We start from the raw sequence: 25,914 nt of genomic DNA, 5'->3' as shown, positions 1-25,914 counted from the left end.
CTTCTCTCTGGTCTTGGCCCGAGTCCCCAGGCCTAGGCCCTGGCTGTGACTGTTAATTGTGGGTGACTCTGTCACTTGACTTTGACATGCTTCAGAAGAAACAGTTTGCATAGGAGCTAACATCTCTTTGGCCCTGTAGAGTATATAAGGCGTTCTGGTGTTACAGCAACTCTGAGCTGGTTATATTGTTATCCCCATTTTATGGATGTGGAGATCCAGGTGCATAGAGGTTAAATAACATGATGATCAAGCAGCTAGCTGGCAGAAAGGTAGTGGTGATGAAAACCAGGACTTTAGAGTTGAAAACCTGACCTTGTGATCTTTTTACGACATTGATTCATTAAGGACAAAATTGAAAATGTTCTTTGTAAGAAATAGATAACCGATCGGCCAGGGAAGGTACTTAAGAATTATATGAGAGAATATATGTATGTCTCTACTTCTGTGGAATAGCAGGAGGCTCCCAGGATACATTCAGAAGACCAGAAGGCAACTTACGTTGCCCCGTTTTGCAGAGCAGGAAACTCTGCAGTGTACCTAAGAAGTGTTCCCTCCGGTGTCAGATGGCTGGCCCGAGCTGGTTGTGCAGTGGAGGGCTAAACAGAATGGCTAGGGCCACACGAATCATGGTTGACTTGCAGAGCTGGAAGGAAGCATGGGACGTCTACTTCAAGGAAGCTCTGGCCTGGAGGGAGAGAGAGGTTCTGTTAGGAGGAATACCATTCATTTATCCGACCATCCATCCATGCATCTGGCAAATGTTTGTCAAGCCTGTGCTGGGCTGGAAGATAAGGCGTGCGCTGTGAATGAGGCCGACACAGTCCTGTCTTCAAGGAACAGACAGTGGTGGAGAACACGGCCGAGCAGGCCCTCCAGTATGGCTGCTAGGGCTACGGCGTGTGAAGCCAGGGTGCCCGGCACAGGGGAGGGGTACACGGGACTGTTGAGGACATAGTCGGGGAAGGCTTTCTTGACGGAGCAGTACTTCCGGTGAGACTTGAAGGGTAGAACTGACTGTCCTTGAACACGGAACACTGGGCCTCCCCATTTTCGGACCCAACAGCAGTCTGTGCCAGTAACAAGGCTCTGTGTGCTTGGAGACAGCAGGCGTGTGTAGGAAATGTGCACTTGAGGCCCTCATGGGGCAGCATGGTCGCCACCTGCCCCCGGTGCCGTTCAGCACTCGGCAGGTGGCATCTGAATTGAGATGGCCCCCGAAGCATATACACTGACCGCTGGCCTTCAAAGACTTAGTATGGAAGGAGAATGTACAATCTCATTAATGGTTTTTTAAATATTGATTACAGGTTGAAATCACATTTAGATATGTTGGGTTAATAAAGGAAGTTATTTATATTAATTTCACCAGTTCCTTTTTACCTTTTTTAATGAGTGACTCGAAAACATACCTTGATACGTGGCTTGAGTTCCTTCTCTGTTGGGCAGCGATGCTAGCTGCAAAGAGAGGCCTGGGAGGGGAAGTGGGTTGCTGCTGAGAACACAGACTGGGTGGGGGGAAGTGGTGAGATTCAGGTCCCAGGGCATAATAGGGGGGCAGTCCTTAACCTCTCTGTACCTCCCTGCCCTTCTTTCTCACGTGGCCCTGACAGCTGGGGAGACAATGAAGTCGAATGCCCGTGGAAAGCACATCTCACTATGAGCTGGGGCTCTCCTTGTGAAGAAACAGGTTAGGATGGAGACGGTGTATACCATACGGTATACTGATAGTTTAAAAGATTAAAAAAATTTGGCCGATTGCAGAATAAGAGGCTGGTGTGTGGGAAATGCATTCTGTACACAATGGATTACAGACTGGGGGTGGATCTGTGTGAGATGTCGTGGATAAGAAAATTCCATTTCTGTTGCCCTTGGCTTGCTCGGCCCCAGGAATTCCCTCACTCCTCACATGGGAGTTTCCATCCAGGCTTTCATAGTCCTTGTTTCGTCTCGAAAGGCCATTAAGGGCTCTCCCATTTCTTTCTTTTTTATCTTCCGGTATTTAGTACAGATTCGGCCCCTCCCGCACCCCCACCCAAAAGTAGAGTGTTTCTGTGAATTTTTTTGTAAGCAGAAATGGCATAAAGCAGAGTATTCCCCGATTTCCGAAAGTTCACGTTTTGCTACTTTGCTTTTAGGAAAGACATCAATATCTGTTTTCTCTTACCAAGCAAAAGAAATCCGAAGAGGATTTTCACTTTTACGAGAAAAACCGTTCCTGTTCTCAGTAGATCTTTCATAAGAGCGAAGTGGCATAACTTGAACTTTGGGAAGGTAGGGGATACCTGTATTGTAATCTTAAAACTCAGCACTCATTAAATGCTTGTTGAACGCATTGACCTTCTGTCACTATTTATGGAAACCTGCATGTGTCATGTATCTGCTGGGCTCCAGAGATGCTGTGTTGAGCAGAGCACAGCCCCTGCCCTCAAAATGCTCACCATTGGGAAGGAGACAGTTACCTGGCCGAGGGAGGGGACTGTGGGAGACGCGGCAAGCATTCCTAACTGCTAAATCCTGTGACTCAAAGGATGACTTGATGAGAGATAGCAAAGGCGGGAGCTCAGAGTCAGCTGTTAAGAGACAGCACACCTTCTTAGGATGCCCCTTTGGGCAGGGAAATCAAGGAGCTGAGTTTGCCTGGGATCCTACCAGCCTCTGCAGTTTCCAGCACTGTGACAGTGTTTGAGATTAATCTTGCACCCGTATATACATCAATGATGCTTTTCGTTGTCCATTTACAGACCCCCAAAGATGGTGTAGAGCGTGTGGCGTGAACAACCGTCCTCCATCAGGAGTGACCCAGGCTAATTGCAAGGTTCTCTGAGGACCAGTGGGGCAGAGGCAGTTTGGCAGGGCCAAGCAGGGGGTATTTGAGGGGCATGAAGTAGCTCTGACCTGGCATAGGGGTGGCAGGCAGGCAGACGGTCAGTTCAGCAGGAGATAGCATCTGATACTCATCCCTTTGGGCTAGTCTTGTAATAGCCGCACATAAATAAGCTGCCTCCAGTGTGTTCCCAGAATGTCTCTGCAAAATGTCTTCGAGGGGATGTTTGACTTGCAAGCATGTGGCTGATAAAATAAATACATTTTAAAAATGTAAACCTCTCTGTGAGTCTCCTCTCTCCTCTGGGAAAAACAAGGCCCTTCTTTAACCTCTCTTCTTCCTAAGTGTAGAATTCCTGCCATGCTTTATAAGAAGAAATATTTTGGGAATGTAGCACCTGCAGAAATAAAAAAGGGGCTCTGCGCAGACCACTGGGCCGTGGCTATTGCGTGGGTGGCTTCTCGGTGGTTTGTGAGGAGATACCAGCCCTGACACCTGCAAAGCATTTGAGGCACTGGGCCAGGCTTGGAGGAGCTGGGATTCTGAGGGACCTGAGTAGTTGTTAGCTGAATTCTGTGGGCAGGCAGCTGTAATGGAAAATTCTCCCTGATACTGGAGGAGCCTTACCATGCAGTTACACCTGGTCAGAACAGAACTTGGCACCTAGACAGGTTTCTGGCATGATGTAGCAATTTCATATATAGTTGTTGAACAAGTGAGTGACTGGGTAAATGAGTAAACGAATGAGTGAGGTCCTTTTCTGGGCCTTGGAGCTCTTGTGGGATAAACCTGCCCCAGGTCTTCCCCTGGCTTCTTTATGGCTGCATGCTTGTTAGCATGTGAATCACCTGGGGATCTTGTTAAAAGCGCAGCTTTTGATTGAGTGGATCTGGGACAGGCCCCTGAGAACCTGCCTATCCACCACGTTCTGAGATGGTGCCAGTGGGGCAGGTCCACAGGCTACCCTTTAAGTAGCAGGGCTCAGTGAGAGTTCGGTCAAATCATCAGTACGTCTTTCAGGAGTGCCCAGCAGCACTAGGGATCGTGGTGGAAGGCAGAGGCTCTGATCCTCCCCTTAAAAAACCTGTAGTCATAGTGAAAAATCAAGACATCCTCAGACGCTGGAGAAAAAGCAATTCATTATTATACGCTGTGGGATGAGAAGTGGTCAGGGGAAGCGGCAGGACTGGAGGGCCTTGCCGTGCAGATGCTGCTTGAGCCACAGTGCAGTAGGATCATACGGTCTTGGCATTAGAGTTGTGTCTGCTTCCGGTGGAGTGGGATGCCTATAGCTGGCCCTATCAGTTGGCCATCCAGCTTGAGCTTGACAGACGTGTCATCTTTCCTTTGTATAGGTAACACTTTATTGTTTACAAAGCAGTCCCACAGGCTTTTTCTTGAAATGTTGGCAGAACCTCTTGAGATCGTGTACATTTTACTGCCATTTGGCAGATGTGGAAACTGAGGCTTCTAGAGTTGAAGTGACTCGTTCGAGGCCCTGTTCTTCTTCCCAGTGGTACCGCTGGGACCCGAACACTTTGATTCCCAGTTGAACATCCTTTTAACTGTACTCCACTTGGCCCTGACTTGGTGAGATAGCAGAGAGGTAGATCCTACAATCTTGGTTGAACACTTGCACCCATAGGAGAGAAATCGAGGCATTGTGCGTTCTGGAGCACCGATGGCTCTAGCATCCATCAAGGAATTGGAGTATATAGATCAGAGGGAACCTTGAGGTCATTTAGGAGGAGTGAGCCCTGCACTCATGGAGGCTTCCCCTACAGTGCATTCCCAAAGAGCCTTAATGCCGCCTAGAGGCACATTTCTTTTGATGGGGAGCTCACTCCACAACAAAGGGCCATTTATTCCTCTAACATTGAGCTCAGACAGGGTCTCCTCAATCCTTACCCCCTCTCGTGCTGGAGCCAGAGAGCCAGAGCCTAATTGCTCTTTTCATATGCTAGCCCATTTAGATTTTCTTTTTTCATATCACATTTTTCAATATATGTTTATCATATATTGAAAATATATCACAGAAAATATGGAGAAGCAAAAGGAAAATTTAAACGTGTCGATAATCTCACCACTCTTCGTGTTGTTGGCTTCACACTACATGGTCTTCCAGACAGGTGCTAACGCAGTTTTTGATGTGTGTATATGTTGTTGTTTTTACAGAACGAATAATATTTTGTGCATAATAATTTATGATTTTCTTTGTCTTGTAAATAGAATTTTATTACTGTCTTTCCTACCAATAAATATTTGACATTGCAGTTTGGGAACATGTCGTAATGAGATATGTGATTTATTCCCTCTGGAAATGGGATGGTCAAGCCCAAGACTAGTTTGAAGGTGCCTCTCGTGGCCCCCTAAGATATTCATTCCCCAGCCTCCTCATCTTCATCCCACTTGGGATGTGGCTTCACACTTCTGACTGATCTCTGAAATGTGCTCACTTGTGACCATTCATCCCTCTACAGTCTCTGGTGTCCAGATTTGAAATCTCTATTTTCTTACTCTGAATGCAGCATTTCTAATCAGGGCAGCCTGATACTGCATTAGCTTTTATAGCAGCCCTCATCACACTGAGTCATTGAGCTTGTGGGCAACCCAATCCCTTAAGACTTTCTCATGTGATTTTTCTCTACCCTATACTTGTGAGTTGGGTTTTTTTTTTTTTTTTGGACCTAAGTGCATGACTTGACATTTATCCTTATTAAATTTCCACCTCGTTAAAGTCAGCCGGTCATTATATCCTTTAAGATAGTATCAGGACAGACTCTATCATTCTTCATAGTCACTGTCCCTTCCAACTCCCAGTCACTGGCAAATTCCAGTGTCAAATGATTCAGCAAATCCCAGCAATCCTTTACATCTCCATCTTCCTTACTAGATTGTGAGTTCCTTGGGGCTGAGACCATTATCCTGTTATTTCTCTTAAAAAACACAGTTTCTGCTTGCATGTTATTATATGTAACCCAGAAAATGTTGCCATGTGAAAAATTGTTTTGATTTAACTCTGGGGAGGGATGGGGCATGGTTGTGGTATCACAGTGATGAGTATAGAGAAGTCTCAGGCTGGGTCCCCGGGCGAGGTTGAAGAGACAAAAACTAAGAAGCAGGTGCAGTGAAGATAAGTTCAGACACTCTGCTGAGGTTGCTCGGGGGTTGGCTGTTTGGGCTTGAGCTGATTATTGAGATGGATCTTGATGTCTTCCAGAAAGGCTGGCAATGGAGGGATTCCTTGGGGCACCATGGGCACGAATACCTGAGACAGTGGAAACTTGAGTTGGGACCCAAGGGATGGCAGGGGCGATGGTGTTTGGTGGGAGAGCTGAGGACAGAAAACCACCTTACCTAGCCTTTGAGAATTGTGTTGAACAGTGATGGTATAGAGGGTATAGAGGGTTCTTACCTGACTCCGTTCTGTGAGTTGTAGAACCAAAGATGCCCTCTCTTTTTCTTTTTCTATTGTCAGAGTTTAAGGCTCACACAGTCAAGACCTGCATGATTGATTGATTACCCTTCGATCAGAGGCTGAACTGAAACCAGAACCCAGGAGCTCACGTTCGTCTCCTGCAGCCAGTACTCTTGAAGCCAGATCTGCAGTGTGAGACAGCATGATGGCTCCTGCATTTACCTGCTCTGGGGCCTGCCTTGGGCCCATCAGTGTTTCTGAGTCGCAGACCCCCCACCTGTGAGAGGGGAGTGATAACCACCCCACTTACCTTCTTGGATTGTTGTGAAATACACACGAAGTACGAAGTATGAGAAGTAATCTCTGAGCGCAGGGCTTGGGACACAGCTGCTTCTAGGTAAAGGCCCATGGAATTGGATGACCGTCAACTTTGCAGCATCTCTTAACCTCAAGAGAGTTAAGGGGCAGGAGCCTTACTGTCCCAGCTCCCCTGGTGTGGCTGTGGTCTTTTCTAGGCCTGAAGGCATCTCTGAGGCCCTTGCCTCCCACCCCTCAAGAGGTTTAGGGATCCAGGTTAGGACAAAGGCTCTTGTTTACTAACGGGAAAGCTTTCTTCCAGGGAGAGAAGAGGGGTTCTTTAGGGGCTGGGTCCAGTCACAGGGAGGTTGAGCCCCTCCAGCATTGCCCCTCTAGTTGTCTTGGAAACTTAAGGGCTTCTTCATTGGTTGCAACCTTAGTTACTTATGCAAGATGAGCTTGCAGGTGTTTGAGGCGGACACACAATTTAACCTGTCCTGCCTCCCTCGGCATACAAGCAGGATCTCTCACACTTCCCTCAACCCCGAGAAGCCTAGTTTATATTTATACACAGATGCATACCTACTTAAATAACACATGCCTGTGTGTGAATGTACATACAGACAGAGCAGCCAAACGTGCATTCACAACTGGCTATACAGAAATATGCCAACACACACCTACATTATTTTAAAATAGGAAAAGATCTGAGATACTTAAGCTTGGTTTAGCCTTTTCTCTATGTTGATCAAGTGTTAACGTGCTACAGGCACCTTTAGTTAAGGACATTGAAATGAGGAGATGTGGGGGAGAGGAATAACCCCTGCTAATTGTCAAGAATTGTCTGGAGAAGGAGTCTAGCCAGCAGAAGACAGAAGTCGAGGTGCTTCAGGTGTCTGGTTTGGGAGTCCTTTCCCCCTTTTCCACTGTAGAACCACTGAGGGTTTTCATTCCAAAGGATGGTAGCCTCTTCCTTCTGCACCCCTCGCCCCGCGTCGGTTTTGGTTTGTTCACGCTGAGTCTTGTCTGAGTCAGTACTGGAGAAGGGGCTTTCTACAGGAGGGATTACAAAAGGGAGAGGAAGAAGAAGTAGGAAAAAAGATCTTATCCTACTGTGGTGGTTCTGTCCTGCCTGGTCCTTGTCCCAGACTAGGATCTGTCCTTACTGGTCTTTGCCATTCCAGGCATTTCCATGTGTGTTAGCTCATGACCACTGAAGGAGGGAGCACATGTGGATGCTGAGCTGTGGCAGCATTGAACGCGCAGCCCGGTGCCCAGCTGCAGAGCGGTGGGTGGGGTGTGCATTCAAAGCCAGGCTTCCATGTGAGAGCCCGGCTCCCTGCCACACTGCAGCTCTCTGGGCAGGCCTCTGCCTGCCCTCCCTGCCTCCAAACCTACTTGATATCTTTTGGGCACCTGCTGTGTGCCATGCAGTGTTCTGGATTCTGGGTTTGCAGCTGACATCTGCCTCTCACTGGACTGTGAGGTCTTTGAGGCAGGAGCATGGTGCTTACCCATTTTCGCCTCTCCAGCACAGAGCCTGGCCTGAAGTTGAAGGCTGATTGAATAAATGCTTGCATGTGTTTCCTGACACCCAACTAAATTATGAGCAGTCCGTGCCTACCACTTGGGGGGCTCAGTCAGCCTGACGGAAGTTTGCCATGCTTTATCTAGACACCTAGAGAAGTCAGTGAGGCCGTCCATCAGGTACTTCGTCAGTGTGTGTGAATTGTGAACAGGAATCGCCTTTAAAATATTAAGATGATTGTGATACTGGTTTACTCTGGCAAATAGTTTGCCTCTCAGATGTCTCTCTTTCAATCACCACACAGTGTCCAATTGCATCTTTTTTTTTCTTCCTCTCCTTTATTATTTCTGATCAAAACCAGAATACGTGAACATGTTTATAGTTTATTAGACCAAAGAGCTTATTTGTTTTCTAGCCCTTTTTTTTTTCACTACCCCACCTAGAACAAACTATTCAGGAAAGACAGGTTTGCGTGGTAGCAGTGTAAGTTAAAATAAAAATGAATTCAATTTAAAGGAGGAATATGAATTTTGGAAATATTTTATTTAGAATTTTAGAGATCTTGTTGAATTGTAGTTGTAAAGTGAGGTAGAGGTGATTATCTCTCTTCCTTTGAACATATAGTTTATCAGTGATTCTTTGAATCTAAAAAAAGTCTGTGCCTATGAATATTCACTGTATTCTGTTTCAGATGAAGGTGTAATCTTCAAAGCTTGTTGGATGATGCTTGAAGTATTAATTAAATACAGAATTTTTGTCAAATTTGTTGGTCCTATGGAATGTGATGGGTTCCAGCTGTAACCTGGATTTTGATACCATTTGCAAAGAAATACCATAGGTAAAGCTGGAAAAAAAAACAGAACAGGGAACATTTCTTTGAGATAGGCAAATGAAGCTTACTTCTCTTTTATTTTTTCTTTTAAAGATTTTATTTATTTATTTGAAAGAGCATAGGAAAGGGGCAGGGGCAGAGGAAGAGGGAGGAGCAGACTCCCCATTGAGCCTATAGCTGATGGAGAGATGCAGGTCTCCATGTGGGGTCCCATCCCAGGACCCTGAGATCATGATCTGAGCCTGAGGCAGACACTTAACTGTCTAAGCCACCCAGGCATCCCAAAAAGTGCCATTAAAAATTATAATCACCATCCCCCCTGCCCCCAGAGGCAGGGGAGGGGCAGAAGAAGAGAGAGAGAGAGAGAGAGAATCTTAAGCAGGCTCTACCCTCAGTGCAGAGCCCTACTTGGGGCTCAATTTCACAATCCTGAGATCATGACCTGAACCTAAATCAAGAGTCAGACACCTAACCGACCCACCCACCAAGGTGCCCCAGTAATCACCATCCTTTCTTATTTTGTTAGAAATAATCTATGTCTTCAAAAAAGAATGGCATCAGAACATATATAATATGGTCAATATATGTATAATATGGCCTGTATATATAATATGGTCTATAGTATTTATGGCACTTTAAGAAGATTCATGTTTTGGACAATCCAGTCATGCATGGGCCAGGAGTCTGTTTTTCTGCTAGACAGCTGAATGGAGTAGAAAGAATATTACACATGAGAGCTACCAATAAAAGTCCTGTTTCAGCTCCCTTGTTGACAGATGAGGAAACCGAGGCCCAGGGTGGGAAGAAAAGGACTTGCTCAAGGTCTTATTGTGGCTGTGTCTTGTCTTATGCAGCACAGGCTCAGCGTCTCAGAGTGAGGCTGTGTGTTGACACATTTCTGTCTCCATAATTCACTGAACTTCTGTAATAAGGATGGTTCTACTAAATAAGTGGAAGACTAAACAAAAAAATAAAAGGGGATAATCATTATCTCCTTTTAAAAATGCCCCGAGTCTCTGCTTCTCTGTGTCGGATCCTCAAATATCCTTTACCTATGGTATTTCTTCCTAAGGTTCGGGCATGGATTTTTGCTTACTGGTCAAGGGTTTCCGTACAAGGCACAAGCAGCTGTGTCTCTTAACGTTTGTGTTTACTTTCCTTGTCATTTCAGCATGACCTGTTTGGAGCTGTGAGTCACCCGAATGTATGAATGTCCCATGTTGGGTTTCCCTAAAGCTGAACTCGAGTCATGTTGGAAGTCGTTTGTGCTCTTCAGTTGGAGTTCTGTGTCCTCTGGGGGCTGGCTGCCTTGTGGGGCTCTGGCACGGATGAGCCTGCCTTATGCTTGCTTCACTCTTACAGTTTGCTCAGTGATTGGAGAGGGAGGGGAAAAAAGGAAATGTACTTTGCTCAGTAGCAGATTCAAAAATTTGTTCTCCTATGTGGCGCACGGGCTGAGAGTAGACTTGGAGGTGACGAGCAGAATGGCGCTAGGGGCAATTAAGTAATTGTAGCAGAAACACATACAAGAAAAAATACTGTGCTTGTACCAGCTGCCTTAAAGAATGGAAAATGCACTATGCAAAGAACAAGCAATTACCGTCCTTGCCTTCTGAGCTGACCCCTCAGAATCAATAAAGATTTAGCAGCCTTAAAGAATGTTTTCTGATTTTAGCCCAAAGCAAAAGTACCTGACAAATTAATCAAACTGCCATTTAAACTTGACCTCAAGAGAATTTGAAGAGGTGACCTAAGCCTTTGTACTGCACCTGGCACCTGAGTCTCAGCCCAGGGCAACGGAAGATGGGCATGGACCTTTAACTCGTGGGAGCTGTCGATGCTGAAAATCACCTGTTCACACATAAATCCCCCAAATCTAATAGAGGTGGCAGGGGGCCTCTGGGAATCTCTGCAAGTGGACCCTCTTCCTTTTAGTTTTAGGTTAGAATCTTCCGGTTTTCTGCAAGCATTGACTTGTCTTCTTAATCACCCTTCAAGACAACCCTGTATGTGAGCTTTGAAAACCAGAGCACTATTCCAGCCCCTCCTTCTTCCAGCAGTTAATTAATTGATTCAGTGTTTATTAAAGGTGATATGTGTTGCGCCAGGTCCTGAGGACACACTCAAATAAGATAAGGGTGCTGCCTTCAGGGAGCTCGACATGGGGGCACAGACCTGTTGATGGGCACTTCCAAGGGTGCTCTGGGACGAGGGCATGATAATGTGGGCGCATGGGACCAGCCTCCCCCAGACTGGGCTTGGGGATCCAGGAAGGCTCCTGGAGGGAGTGATATCCCTGCTGAAAGGGGAAGAGTCTTGGAGAGATGCATCTGACATTTGTGTGATGTGTGCAGCATTGTGGAGTGGTGAGTGCTCTAGCATTGAGAGTTATGTTTGGATTCCACTGTTGTTATGCTCTCATGTGACCTGATTTCTTTGCTTAGAGGTTCCATTTTACCTATCTGCCTACCTATCTATGTGCCTGCCTACTTACCTATAATTTTAATTGTGGTAAAATGCACATAGCAAAAATTTATTATCTTAACCATATTTAAGTGTGCAGCTCAGGGGCATTAAGTACGTTCACTTTGTTCTGCTACTGTCATTGTTATCCATCTCTGTAACCTTTCTTTTTTTTTTTTTTTAAAGATTTTATTTATTTATTTATTTGAGAGAGAATAAGAGAGAGAGAGAGAGCATGAGAGGGGGGAGGGTCAGAGGGAGAAGCAGACTCCCCGCTGAGCAGGGAGCCCGCTGTGGGACTTGATCCCAGGACTCCAGGATCATGACCTGAGCCAAAGGCAGTTGCTTAACCAACTGAGCCACCCAGGCGCCCCATCTCTGTAACTTTTCACGGAAAACTGAAACCCTATGCCTGTTAATGCTGCATGGGAGCTCCGCGGAAGGCTTTGCTGAAGAGGTGGCAAGTGAATTGGCCTCTGAAATATGTGTGGATGCTTTGTAGGTGGCTAAGGGGAGGAAAGACATTTTGAATAAGATGTACCAGCAGAGCGGTGGATGGGAGACTTGTCTACATACAGGCAGTCTAGGTTGGTAGTTACGTTTAGACTCCAGAGTCAGTCTCTGTTCAGATCTTGGCTTTGCCATCTATCTGAGTGAGGTTGGGCAATTTATTTTCTTTTTCTGTATCTCGGTTTCCTTATTTCAAAATGGGAGTCATGATAGTACTTTCCGCATAGGATTGTTATGAGGAGTAAATGAATTGACATATGAGGTGCTTCTGGTGGGGCCAGGTCCAGAATCCACACTCTGTTAAGTGTTAGCTATTGTGATTGTTGCTGTAATGGTAAGGGGGAGCATCAAGTCCTCAGGTCTCCCTGAACCAGGCGGTCATCTGTGTGTCTGTATTTGAAGCTTGTGACTAGACCTAGAAAGTTGGAGATTGGCCTCTGGTGGGTCCTGGCGATAGAGAGCATTCAAGTATCCACATATGTGTGACCTCTTAAGTTTTCTTTTTGCATTCACGTGCTCGAATGTCTCAAGTTGTAGCTGATTATTTAAATTTTCTTAAAAAAATTGGAGTCCTTTCTTAACAATCACAGAAATAGAACATGAAAAAAGTGTAAGACAAAAACCTGTAATGTCACCCTCCTAAGAGAATAACTTTTTAAAAAATTTCAGTTACTTTATTTCTGTAGATATGGGCATAAAACTCCAGTAATTATAAATATACACATATACAATTTCATGTATACATAATACATATAAATGTACTTTAAATAATCTATGAATACATCACTGCATACAATTTCGTATATACTTATATATACAAACGTATATTTTATAACATATACATAGACACACAATTTTGTATTTAGCTTTTTAAAATCAGGAATCTTTGAGAAGCTTTCCCTAATGTTTCAGTCTGTTTTTCTGCATTTTTTCTTATAAGTGGAGACAGTTTTCCTTTGCATTCACATACTGTGATTTTCTTAGTCATTCCACTGTTCATAGTATTAGGGGTGATTCTATAAGGTATATCTTTGTGATCCTGATGTTTTTCTTCATGGAATTCTCTTTTCAGTAGATTTCTAGGGTGAGGATTACTGAGTCCAAGGATTTAAGCCTTTGAGGCTCTTGATAAGTATAGCCATTTGGATCTTCATCCATTACTGTGCTAGTATATTCCCTGTATCCTATTCACTGCAGATCTTTCTACCGGCTTTACAGCTTTGCTGATGAGGAGATTTAAAGTCATACCTTCAGCTCGCTGGAATTTGTCCTTCTTTCCCTCTCCTCCCCAAGGGAGGCAGTCACATGCTTATTCTCCTGTGTGACTTGTCCATTCATCTCCTTTTCTGGTTGTGTTCTCGATATTTTCTAATACAAATTTGTATCGTTTATATACTGTAAATACCAGCTTTGTGTTGGCAAAAAGTTCAGGTGCAGGGAATTTAGAAAGAGAAGGGCCAGAACTCTTTCCCTGTGCTGCAGTAGCTAGGCTTGCAGCCTTGCAGGTGTCTTCTGGGGAGGGAGAAGGAAACGTGCTCGCCATGTGCCACTGGGCTCACCGTAACCAGAGTCTGGACTCTGCGGCCTTACTTTTCAGTTGCCTTTTGTTGTGAGCAGAAAAATGGAGTGGCTCTGTGTGCTCACTTCCTTCACAGGGTCTCCTAAACCTCCTGTCCTGTAAGCACGTAGTATAGACCCAGCATACAGTAGGCAATCTGTCTTCATCTGTCATGGATCCAAGGTTAGATTGTACCTTCCCTGACATCCTTCTCCCCACTCCAGTTTCCGATACGGCATCCCTGTTCGGAGGTCTCTCAGCTGTTCCTTGATTACCTGCAACGATGGGAGGTTCAGTGTGTCATAGAAACAGACTTTGGGCTCAAGGTGTGGTGGATCTGAGTTTGGAGATCTCTTGTTTGACAAGTGGACAAATGACTTAATGTTTCTAAACTGCATTGTTTTCATTATCTGAATAATGGGGTTAGTAATATACATCTTTACTTAACATAGTTGTGATGAGGATTAGGAGAAATAATAAAAATAAAGTCGTCATGATCCCTGTGCCTCACACACAGTAGTGTTAAATAAATCTTAGCTGTGAATATTATTTTCAGTTACTACTACAAGGTATTACCTTAAGCTTTTGCCTTTGTGTTTGATATTGGGAGTCAAAAATAGCTCCCATAGTGACCTGAAATTTGGTGTATATTCTTCCATAGTGGAGATGTGTATGGGCCTTGCCTTTGAGCTGATTCCAGCTTGGGTCACCATCCCAGCAGCTGGGCTGGGCTGGGCTGGGCTGGGCGGGGCTGTAATACATCCAGGCTAGCTCTTTTTTGGTTTTCAAAGTCTGATTTACAGGCTTCTGTTTGTTCTTTTTCCCATTCCTGGCTCGTGTTCCTTCCCAGGCATCTGCAGTAGAGGATAGAAAAAAAACATTCAGAGGAAATGAAATTCTGTTCCACTCACTGGTTATCTATTCCCTTACACAGAAAATAATTCAGGTTAGCAAGGAGAGATATAGTAGAGATTGTGCTTCCAACAGCATAGCAATATACCCAGCTCTAGAATGTTGCATTTACTGGTATCATAGGTAAGTCAATACCAGGGCGATTGGGGCACAGGTTAGTTTGTACTTGACTCTTCTCTTTACCTCTTGATTTTAGCATTTTGATACTTTTGCTTTAGCTTCCTGAGAATTACAGTTGATGATGTGAGAGTTCCTTAAACTCTCATGTGATTTAAGCAGATAGCTTTGCCCCTTGGGGAGCTCATGTCACGGGTGTTAGTACTTGGTGTATGGATCTTATGCTTATGATGTCCATCTTTGTCTAACCCAACTCACTGTGCCTGGTGGAGAACAACTTAGTGGAAACACCTCCCTGTTAGGCGTCTTGGTAAGTGCTTCTCATTAATTGTCCATTTCAGCTTAAAAAAATAAAATATTAGGTAATTTAATGAATTTAAGAAAAGACTGCTGAAGTGATGTTAATTAAGATTTTAACCAGTGGCCTCTGAGGAGCTGGTTGGAAGGGAGTGATGAAGCAAATCTAGAAAGCAAATCTTGAATTGTAGGTTGTCTGTGAACAGGAGTGATGTTTTAGGTATTTAATGAACCATAGGGACACGGACACACAGGCAACCCCTGGAGGCCTCCAGGTGTGCCAGGCACTGAGCTTCACTTGGATGGGGAGGAGGCCTGGGGCTCTGGGAGAGGGCTGGGAGCTAAGGGGGCAGGGGCATTCAGTGGGCTTGTGCCACTGACTCTTCACAAACTCGGATGAATGTATTTCAGTATTTTCAACAACCGGTGTGGCCGTACGTACCAGGGAGGTACTCGTGGGGGCAGTGTGGACAGTGCCAGTAACATCCGAATCGCCTTTGACAGGTGTTCAGAGGTGTTAGATGCACCCTTTGCTTGTGGCTTCCTCTGTCTCACTGCTGAGGGGACTTCTGTAGTGCTGGCCTCGTGATCTCCCGGTAGGTGCTTGGAAAGTGTCACATTAGAATTTAGGGTTATTTGGAAAGTGCCCAGACACATTCCTTTCTTCAGAAAACACTACAGTGTGACAGGCCATCCCTGTCTTCAGGGGTCCCCAGTCTGCACCAGTGGCTTCATTTTTTTCCTGCTCTTGTGGATTCCAGGAATCTGTTCGTAGGAAATGATTACAAGGATGTTTGCCGTTAACAGTGAACAGTTGCGCAAAATATAAATGTGTGCCCATGGGGAAGTAGTCAAATAGCAGTATATCCACAACGTGGAATACCATACCTCTTAAAAATCACAAATGCAAAGAATGTTTCTGGACTCAGGATAATGCTGAATGTGAAATGTTGGATGGGTAATAACAGAACCCAAAAACTATAGGGAGTCATAATAATAAAAAAATAGCGTTAATAAGAATAATGTTATTAGTGTAAGAAAGGACATCAGAATGCGTTGTCAGCACTGACTATGAGCACAGTTCATTTCCTCCTGTGTATGTTTCTGTAGGTTCCACTTTTTTGGTCATGTGTGGGTATGAACTTTACATTTAGAAGTGTTCCATGGATATGATGTTCTTAAAATCCAGTTTAAAGTTTTTAAAAATTAACATATAACCAGAGGCGGAGCATGTTGACTTCAAACTTGGAGAAACACACGTAGAGCTCGCGCCGATCGTCTGTGAAGGAAGCTGCTGACTTGGTGGGTTAAAAATAAGAGCCGAGGTCAGCCTCCTCAGGCCCAGGAGGTGTACCCAGCCCCTCCAGGTTTCTAGATGGTGAGGGCCCAGAGGGGCCCTAACGGGCTTGTGGAAGAGCTCTCCTTGGCTTCTCATTAATGTCCCTCCCTGAGCCTGCACTGCCCTGCTGGCTAACCTTGTCCAAAGGTTACCCAGGGCTCTCCGGGGCTCGGCTAATTTTAAACCCTGCCGGCCAGCGCAGCGGCGTGGCATCGCCCTGCGGACACACGAACAGCTCCCTGGGAGACACAGCTGGAGAACGATGAGCCGCTCCTCCGGCTTTTTCTCCTCCTGTAAGTGACCAGGCACGCCGAACAAGCAAAGAGAGCTGGGCTCATAAGGAGAGCTTTTATGGTTTAAAAAAAAAAAAAAAAAAAAAATCAGCATTATTAAAGATCTTTTAGCAGTGGCAAATGCCGGTTGGTAATTGCACGGTGTGATGTGTCCTGCATGAACTGTGTGAATTCTGACAGCCCAAGCAGGAGCAAGCAGATGAGATCCTCTCTTCCGGGAATTAGACTGTTTTTAAAGACAGAATGAAACTGCTGGTAATTTCACTGTTTATGTGGTGTTCTTCTCCACTTGCAGAACTCAGAGTCAGCTGGTAATAGGTTCCTTCTCTGAAGTTTTTATTGATGGGATTGGGAGAGGGTTATTTCTTAAAAGTTAAAAGAAATGAAACACAGAATCTGCCTGTCTGCATGTTTACCAGCTGGTCTGGTTGCCACTTAAGATGATCATTTTAAAGTCATCTGTCATCGTTACCCAGCCCCCCCCCCGCCACCTACCCCTTTAAGCGTTTGCAATAGAGTCCTGCTCCAAGCACTGCTTGCCTCATAATACTCATAACCCTGATGTTTTAACATGAAACATCAGTCAGTAACTACAAAATAAGGGGATGTTGGAGAACCTTTTCCTCATGAAAATGAACCTTTTTTTTTTTAAAGAATATTGTAGAGAATCAGTCCCGTCCCCCGCTCTCCCCCATTTGGAATTTTTTCTTTCTTTCTTTCTCTTTCTTTCTTTCTTTCTTTTCTTTCTTTCTGTCTTTCTGTCTTTCTTTCTTGTCTTTCCTTTCTTTTTCTTTCTTTCTTTCTTTTCCTTCCTTCCTTCCTTCCTTCCTTCCTTCCTTCCTTCCTTCCTTCTTTCTTTCTTTTTCTTTCTTTCTTTCTTTCTTTCTTTCTTTCTTTCTTTCTTTTTTTTTTATCTGCTTCCTTTTCAGCACCTTCGGGGAATCCACTCTGCCCGGGCATTGACAGTGGAGGGGTTACAGTGGGAAACACAAATCCAGCCCGACATGGCCAGGCCTCGGGGTTTACCTGCTCAGCTGGAGAAGGGCATTTCTTGTAGCTGGGTCTGTACCCACCCTCTTATAAAACAGTTGCTAGGAGCACATTAAAGAGGCATGGTCTACAGAGTAAACCCAGATGAAAGAACAGTGGATGGAGAATCAATAACCTGTTAACTCGCTGCAGTGATTGAAGTTAACTTTGTTTGAAGTATGCAGCCTGGGTCAGCCCACATCAAGCCGGCACTGTTCCCGCACGAGGGTAGCACGGGAGTGACCTTTGATTTCATTTTAGGGGGGGAAAAATGTGTGAGTGCTTTTTATTAGCCTTTTCTTTCTTGAAGGTCTGCTCCTCCTTCAGCAGAGCTAATTAGCTCTGTCATGTTTGGATTTAGTTTTGAGAAAACTAAAGCTGAGTAATATCAGGGATTTGTTGAATGGGAATACTTGTTAAAACCTTCATTGACCCAAATCTGACTTTTATAAAATAAGCAAACTAAATAAGCAAACTACAAAAAACCAAAAAAAAAAAAAAAAAAAAACCCCAAAACCCATCCCCGCTCTGACTCTAAAATAATATTTTTAAAAGCACGCTCAAAGCAGGTAAGTATAACATAAATATGAGCTACTCTGGATGGGACACTAAATGAATGAGCTATTGTAGGGGCTATGGGGGTGATGTTAAGAACGTAGTTGTGAATTTAAAGGATATTTCTTAAAACCCAGTTCGTCTTTGACTCAAACTCAAATGTCTTGTTTTTTTCTCCTGGGCTTCTCTTTCTGCACTTGGCCTCTACACTGACTGTGTAGGCCTACTGTTATTTTATGGTAACCTGACACTTCGGCGGGCCTACTGCAGCCCCCAGGCCCTAGGGGGAGGACTGGCTGTGAGCTGAGGAGGCTGGAGCCCGTGGCTCAGGTGGAGTAGCTGTGGCTGGGGCTGTGGCTGGGGGGTCGGAGCAGGGATGCCACAGACCAGGGAGGAGGGGGCGTGTGTCATCACTTAAGACCTCGGGGTTGTGGCTCATTAGGTAACAGGTCCGACCTTGAAGGAGGGGCCCGCAGAATTGACGCTGAGCCTAGAGGCCAGCTAGTCAGGGTTTTTGGAGATTAGAGGAAGGTTTTCAAGCCAGTGACGTTTTAATTTTCTTCTGTGGGTTTGGTCTAGAATGTGCCTGAGGCTGTCTTTGTGATTCCTTAGACAAGGATGAATATCTTAATAGTCATAAACATTGCATTAATATTTTATGTTAAACTAAATCAGACAATTATTTATGGAGCTGAGGTGGGGATGAGGTACAGAAATGAATGGGCCCGAGTCCTTGCCTTCTGAAAACTTGTAGTGTAACAGGAAAGGCAGATACGTAAGCCGTCATTAGTAATTATAGCTGCACACATTTGGCAATTATTTTGAGGACCTATAATGTGTCAGGCACAGTTCTAAGATGTGTGTGCACTCATACCCACTAATCTATAAGCATACAGATAATGATAAATAATGTACATAATTACTGCCAATAATTGCAACACCTGTACTTTACATAGATCATCTCATAGTCTTTATAACAAGTTGCTAATACTAATTCTCATCTGCACCAAAGAGGGGGAACCACTGAGACATAGCTAATAAGTGGAGACTCAAAATTCAAACTCTTTGGTATTCCAAAACCCTAGGTAGTCTTTATGTATATTTCACTGCTTTGCCATAAGGGCTCTCCAGATGCAGGGTGTAGTCCCTGAAACTCTAGGGGTACCTGCAAAGGAAAACACGTAACATTTTTTGAAGTTCCAGCAACTTGTGTTGAGAGATGTTATAGGAATGCCAAGGAACATGCTGATGAGCTGGGAGACCGTATCTTACGAGGAATCATGGGGAAGTGTGCATGTGTGGTGTTGGAAGTTTGTCTGAGGTGCTATGGGGACACAGAAGTGACATCTCCCGAGTGGAAGAAGCTGCTCAGGCTTCCCAGAGAGAGGTTGGTGGCATTGGTCTTGAAAGGACCAGTAGGTATTCATTAGGCAGAGTGGCTGGTGAGGGGAGCATCTGAGCAGAGGGACCCAGGTGGCTGAAGGGGTGAAGCAGGCAGCCTGCTATATCTGGGCACCAGGGACTGGTCATGTGGTTGGAATGTAGGGGACTGGACAGGCATCTGAGACCAGGCTGCAGTTAGGTGGTTAAGGCTATGGGGGCCCCTGTCATGCAGTTGGGTCCTGGAGTGGGTGGGGATTTGCTGAAAGGTTTTAAATGAGCATATGATAAAAGTCATAAATGCATTTTAGGAAAACTCTGGCCAAAGAAGAGCACAAGAGAGACTTGCCAAAAATACATTTCCTGGGGACTCTGATTCAGTACTTCTAGCATCAAAGCTGGGATCGTATTTTTAAGAAACCACCCATGTTATCCCAGTCTCCATCCAGAGCTGGGAACTGGGCAGAACGTGGTTGTGGGGGGTGCTGGTGGTATGAGGACACAGGCAACTGCCCGGTTCCGAGAAGTCAGGAGCAGAGTCCGTGGGGATGGAGGGGTGTGGAGGGCATGCAGCTGAGGGACGGGGGGCCCAGTGGACGTTCTCAGGATTGAGTTGCATCGGAAGGTGTGGGGGAGCCTGGGTGCTGCTGCAGCCAGTTTCCCTGAGTAGCAGAGTCCCTCTGAGGGGGGCTATGCAATTGGGTCCCTGCACCCAGGACCTTGGAAATCTTTTTTGGATTTTCATGAATGCTTTTAGAGAAAGATCCTGAGTGCCGAGAAGCAGCTTTGAAAGTGTCAGTGCCAAGTATGCCTGGTGTGTGGGTTTGGGGTTGTTTGGTGTCCTTTTGGGCCTTTTTGGCCTTCAAGTTGAATCCTACACATAGAGTCATGTCAGTCAGTTGGACTGATGGGGAATCAACACCAGGACAATCCACGAAAGAGAGAGCCCAAGCAAGAGGGAAGGCAGCAGTGGGATTCCATAGGTGGAATCGGGAATGGATTCCAGTTGGATGGGTGAGAGCTGAGTTGAAGGTTCGGCCTTCCTTGTTCCTCTACCAGGGTTAGCAGATTGTGTTGGAGGAAGAAGAGGTCCTGGAAGGAAACATAAACCTCTAAAGACACTCCTCCCGTGTGTGTGTGTGTGTTGGGGAGCTGCAGAAATGTCGACTGAATTGAGTTGTGGCCTTTTTGCCTTTCTTACTTGATATGGGGGACTCGTTTGCTGGTGAGGTGGGAGGGGGAGGAGGAGTCTGGTGGTCTGCTTTCCTCCAGAGCACCCTGGGGCCTGCCCAAGTGAAGGCACAGGGAGGCCTGATTCCAGAAATGGGTGCCTCAGCCTTTCCGTAGGTACTTCTGTTTGCCTAGTGTTTGTGCACCGCTTAGAGCTGGTCCTGGGCACACAGTAGGTGTGAGCACCTACTCACGTGTTTATGTATTTATTTTTGAATGAGTGGCTTATTGTCTAAAGGGGGAATAATACTCTCTTATCCCGGCCAATTTCTAGCCAAAGTGCCGAGACTAATGTTCCCGCTGAAGTTGAGCTGGGTATAAATTTGGAGAACTGGGATGGGGGCAAGGGTGAGGCTTTAATTGGTCCCTGAATTGCATCCCTCCCAGTGTAAGCCCTGTTTTGCAGCTGCTCTGTCACTGTGTCCTCATTAAATGGCAGATTGCATTCTCATTTGAAGAGTGGGAACTCCATGATATCCGTAACATCGGGAACCAGCGGACATTTGGGAACAAGCGGGGTATGTTTTTGGTCAGTTTATACGTTTGCGTGTGTCGCTGCTGGGCTGGTGTTTCCTTGTTGGCCGTTCTCAGATGTGTGTGTCTCTGTGAGAGCACAGCAGTCCAGTCCCCGTGCGGGTTTTGGGGGCTGACTGCCATCAGCACATAGCCCTCTTTGGGGACCAGGGGAATAATGTAGGGTGCTTGAAGACAAAGTCTAATGAGCCGTAATTGAAGAGCTGAGTGACAGGGCACTAAGTGGAGGTCAACTGGCGGCTCTGGGCTGTTTAAAAAAGCACCCCTGTATACACTGTCTCTTGAACATCTCTCTAAAGTTGGAAGGCTTAAAGGATGTGTCCCATCGGAACACTTGACTTTATCTAGAGGACTGCTCTGGCCTTGGAGCACACTGAAAAATGCTTTTGCTTAAAAAATTCTGATTTCAAATTTATAAAATTATCTGTTCTTCATCCTTCATGCTCCCAAATAAATGCACATACCCCTTCAGATGGCACATTCCTGGTGTTCCTGGTGTTCTCATGTTGGCCGTGGTCTGAAACAGCCCAGAGCTTTTGTCATGGCATGTGAGGGGCCCTGTGTGAGGTGGTTCAGTTTGCTTTTTTAAGCTCTGCTCCAACCTTTCTGCTTTCTTGCTTTGTCATTTCATCAGCACATCCCACGCATGGACCCTCTTCTCCGAACAGGGCCCCCTGAGCCCTTGTAATGGGCCTGGTAAGTCCTATTTAGGCGTCAAGACCAGCCTGGACCTCCCCTCCTGTGAGGCTCTTCTTGACCCGAGAGGCAGGATCAGCTCCCATGTCTGTGCTCCAACAGCACTTTGGCCATTCCTCCTTTGACATCCTGCATTCATTCACTTGCTCATTCATTTTTTTAGACATCTACTCAGTCGTCATTTTGGGGGAGCGATGACTGTGTGCCAGGCATTCTGTTAAAGGCCAAGGATAGGGAAATGACTAAAGGCCTGGACCTAAACCTTAAAGATCTCACAAACCTGCAAAAGTGGCAGGCACTAAATTGTTCCTGTGCAATGAGTGAGGTAAATTCTTTTGTCCTGGTGAGCAACAGTGCTTCCTGCAGAAACCAAGGGAAGTGAGGACAGGCTTCCCAGAGGAGGGGCTAGAAGTCAGGAAAGAGAATGAACTTCAGTATCTGTCTCCCAGCACAAAGGCTGCTCCTTGAGGGCAGGGAGGATGGCATATTTATTTCACTCCATTTCTCTAGTGCCTGGCACATGGTGACGGACATGGGAGTGGATGATTAGAAAAGAGAAATAATTTCTCCTTTGTGTTTTTACCCTCTTTTGTTTCCGAATGAATTTAAGGCAGCTTGCCAGGCTGTAAAATAACATAAATTAAAAGTAAGGAACCGCAGGAAAGAAGAAGGGGATGGAGGTGTGGAGGGAGGTAGGGATCTAAAGTGGATTTGGGAATGAAACCAAACTTGCTGACCAAAATAACCTCTGTGCTTTCTCTGAGGGGCCTGCCAGTATGGCTCAGAGCACTTGGCAGCCAGTGAGTAAAGCCAAGGCCTACTCGGTTGACCACAAGGTAAAAACAAAAACACACACACACACACACACACACACACACACACACACACACACACACACACACACACACACACACACACACACACGGTGTCTTGTTATCGAACTTTCCTTTGGGATCTTTGTAAAGAGCACTCCGTGAAATGTGATGAAGGCCATCTTCAACTTCTTGGAGGAAATCCAGTGACTAATTCAGTGACTTTGTATGCCAGTGGCATCACATAAAATCATAATTCCATAAAAGTGATTTATCGAGGGCTCCTGGAATAAACTTTTTCTCTAAGGTAACTGTGGTATCAGAAAGGTTAGTTATAGCCGCTGTTTTGTGGTGTTCACTTTTATCCAGTCTCCTAATGCCACCTGCCACTGTCCGAGGTCCTAGAGGGCTCAGGGGCTCAATTTCTGCTTCCAGGGAGTTTTAGGATCATGTTTTGGGACTTGAGATACTCATGTGTGATTTGGGATGAGGATCTGTATGCTCGGATCCCGTAGAAATGGCCAGACCCAACCGCCACACAAAAAAAGCAATATCCTGATTTTTGATGGTTGAGAGGCTGGAAAGGGACAAAATGCATTGTGATGAGTTGTGTCCTTGGTTACCCGAAGGTGACATGAAGGAGTAAGTTTTTTCCTCCTGGACACACTGGAGCCTAGATTTTGGTGGTGGTGGTGGTGGTTCTGGTTCTTCTTCTCCCTTTTTTTTTTTTCTTTTTAAAGATTTTATTTACTTAGGGGAAGAGAGAGGGAGTGCTAGAGGAGGGGGGAAGGCAGAGGGAGACGGAGAGAGAATCTCAAGCAGGCTCCATGCTGAGGCTCGATCTCATGATCCCGAGATCATGACCTGAGCTGAAATCAGGAGTCAGATGCTTAACCAACTGAGCCACCCAGGTGCGCTGATTTTGGATCTTCTAATGCCAGTGCCAATGAGATTCATGTGGGTCTGTTGGATCTTTAGACAGCATTTGAGTGCCAGTGTACCCAGTACAAGAACTGGAACAGAGCTTGGACTTACAGTTCAGCACTTTCAAATGCTTCAGTTCTTGATGATTGACTTATGACCCAGTCCGAAGTGAACTGTGGATTTACCTATTGCTTCTCTCTCCTTGCATGCTGTGTCAATAATCCAGGGTAGACATAGGCATGGTCAGAGTGAGAGAAGCACCCCAAGTCATAGGAGCTAGAGAAGGTGGATGGCCTGGGACCATTTCTGTGTGTGGACTAGGGAGGGCTGTTCCTGATGCAATAGAATTAGAACTCCACATCAGCCAGAGGAACAGCATCTGGGCAGGTCAGCTGTTGGGACTCAGAGTCAGCCCAGAACCAACATATCATTAAGTTGGCTGGCAACAAGCTGTGCAACACTGAGTGAGTCCCCATGGCCTTTTGTAAGAAGGATGACACCCCAGTCATGACCTACAGACTTGCCACCCCGGGAGGCTCATTTCTAGGCACTCCTCCTTGGTAGGGGATTGAGATGGACCCTTTTGAAATGTTTGTCTTGCGTAGTGTATATATTTACCTGCTGTGTTGATATCTTTTAAAATATAAACTGTCAACTCTTGATTTTTTAAATTTGTACTCTGCCATCTAAAATGAGAAGGCATCACGATAATCTGATGGTGAACCTCACCGACTAAGAAAGTAACATTATCTGTAACTTAGTAATTAAGGAGTATTCTCTTCATGGTGTTTGTTTTCTTTGTATTGAATAAGCATTATGATTGGCGAGTCTACCTTAAATATATGTTCACTCTATAAACCTGCTGAAATTGAGGGGGGTTAGTTTTGGGTTTTCTTTGACTGTTACCCCTGGGAAAGGTCCTACAGGTTTTTCTTTTGAATGCCCATTGACAGCTACTTAGACTAACTCTTGTGGCATTTCTTTTTCTCGTAGAGTAGGAAAGAAACTTCTGTTTCTGGCTTTGAAATGTGATAAATAGTCCACCTCCTGGGGATCCATGACTCAGGCTGCAGGTCATGCCATCGAGCTCAGGCTTCCCAGATGAGTGCACTGTCTTGATATCTGGTCTTCACTTGGGAATGGTCAGATTGGATAGACTGCCTGGACCTGAGTCTATGGCCTAGTTCTTTTGAAGGTCTCTTAGGATGAAACAGAGCAGTGATTAGCTTGACTGGTGGTGATGGTGGCAGAAAGGAAGAGGCCGAAATTTCTGTTCTCAGTGGCTAACAGATTCCTTAAGGGGATGGGGAAAGTGGTCCCCCTAAAGGCTGGTAATACAGAGCTACATAGCATGAAATCAATCAAAGCCTTTCTTGAACTGTCACCTGGGCAAGTACTTAGGGCTGATGGAGCAGGAGTATTCATCAGAGAATCTCAGAAGGTTAATGCCAAGGTCCTCTCATGGGGTGGTCAGCATCCGGGTCTTGGTGAAGAGGTGTTGGCTTGTTGATGGATCCTGTTGATATGGAAGTGATTTTTTGAAAATGAGAAGGAGTAAATTATCCACTCCTTCCTGCTGAAATTAGAACCTGTTGGCAGTTGGAATTTATGACACCAAGGCTCACTGACTGCTACCAGCTTTATGGCAGACATGGCCTCAGTTCTCAGTGTTGGCATTCCTTGAGCATTCTGCGCTGACAATGACTTACATTCTCCAGTTCCGTTTCTCTGGAGGCTGCTTCCCAAATCCAGGCCATCAGTCCTGTATTTCTCCGGCCACTCGTTGGCAGGTTTGGCTAGTGTCTGAAATGATGGGGACTAGTAACTTGCCCCACTTTACATATGCAAAAGCAATGAACTATCATTAGTGCCTGACATTCCTCCCAACTACCCAGGGAGGTGAGTCAGCATCATCACTATTCATTAGGAATTAATTAGACTGTGCTTGAGGGTGCCGGTTGTAGACCGAGCTGAGCATTCAAGCACTGCCTACGTTCTCTCCCTTTGAAATCCAGCCTCCAACTCACTGTCTAGTGAGAGTGTACTTGAGGCGGCTAATCCCTTGGATGGTGCATTCTAGCTGGCGAAATGACTCCTGGATTCAAATTTTGTTGAGTATGTATATGACTTTTGTCAACTTATTTAGGTCTCTGGACCTCGTAAGGTGGAGATAATACCCGGTGAGAGTAGTGCAATGATTAAAGATGCTTTCAGTGAAAGCTTCTGGCATTGTGTTTGAAACATGGTTTATTGGGAGAATGTTGAATTTGGATTTGATGTACCAGTTCACTTTGGAAGTAAAACATAATTTTTCCTAGTCTTTTTATTGGCGGTCAGCTTTTTTCTTATAAGAAAAATTTGGCTTT

The 25,914-nt window shown here is 45.4% G+C and overlaps 1 protein-coding gene across 11 annotated transcripts in view; it reads left to right on the top strand.

The window, feature by feature from the left end:
- Positions 1–25,914, top strand: part of TEAD1 (TEA domain transcription factor 1) — a 255,127-nt gene that overhangs the window by 52,060 nt on the left and 177,153 nt on the right. For 3 of the 11 annotated variants that reach the window (XM_073882901.1, XM_073882904.1, XM_073882900.1), the window contains one exon: positions 2,136–2,271. The exons of 6 other annotated variants lie outside the window; for them this stretch is intronic. The gene's annotated coding sequence lies outside the window, so the exon portion shown is untranslated. Of the gene's footprint in view, positions 1–2,135; positions 2,272–6,302; positions 6,640–25,914 lie in introns of those variants that run through there. 2 more of the 11 variants (XM_073882896.1, XM_073882897.1) reach the window with 2 other exon arrangements.

Source organism: Callorhinus ursinus, unplaced genomic scaffold (genome assembly GCF_003265705.2).
Source record: "Callorhinus ursinus isolate GAN/ISIS: 27379988/994484 unplaced genomic scaffold, GSC_fseal_2.0 scaffold49, whole genome shotgun sequence".
Taxonomy (NCBI): Eukaryota; Metazoa; Chordata; class Mammalia; order Carnivora; family Otariidae; genus Callorhinus; species Callorhinus ursinus.
This window is presented reverse-complemented; position numbering and strand designations above follow the sequence as displayed.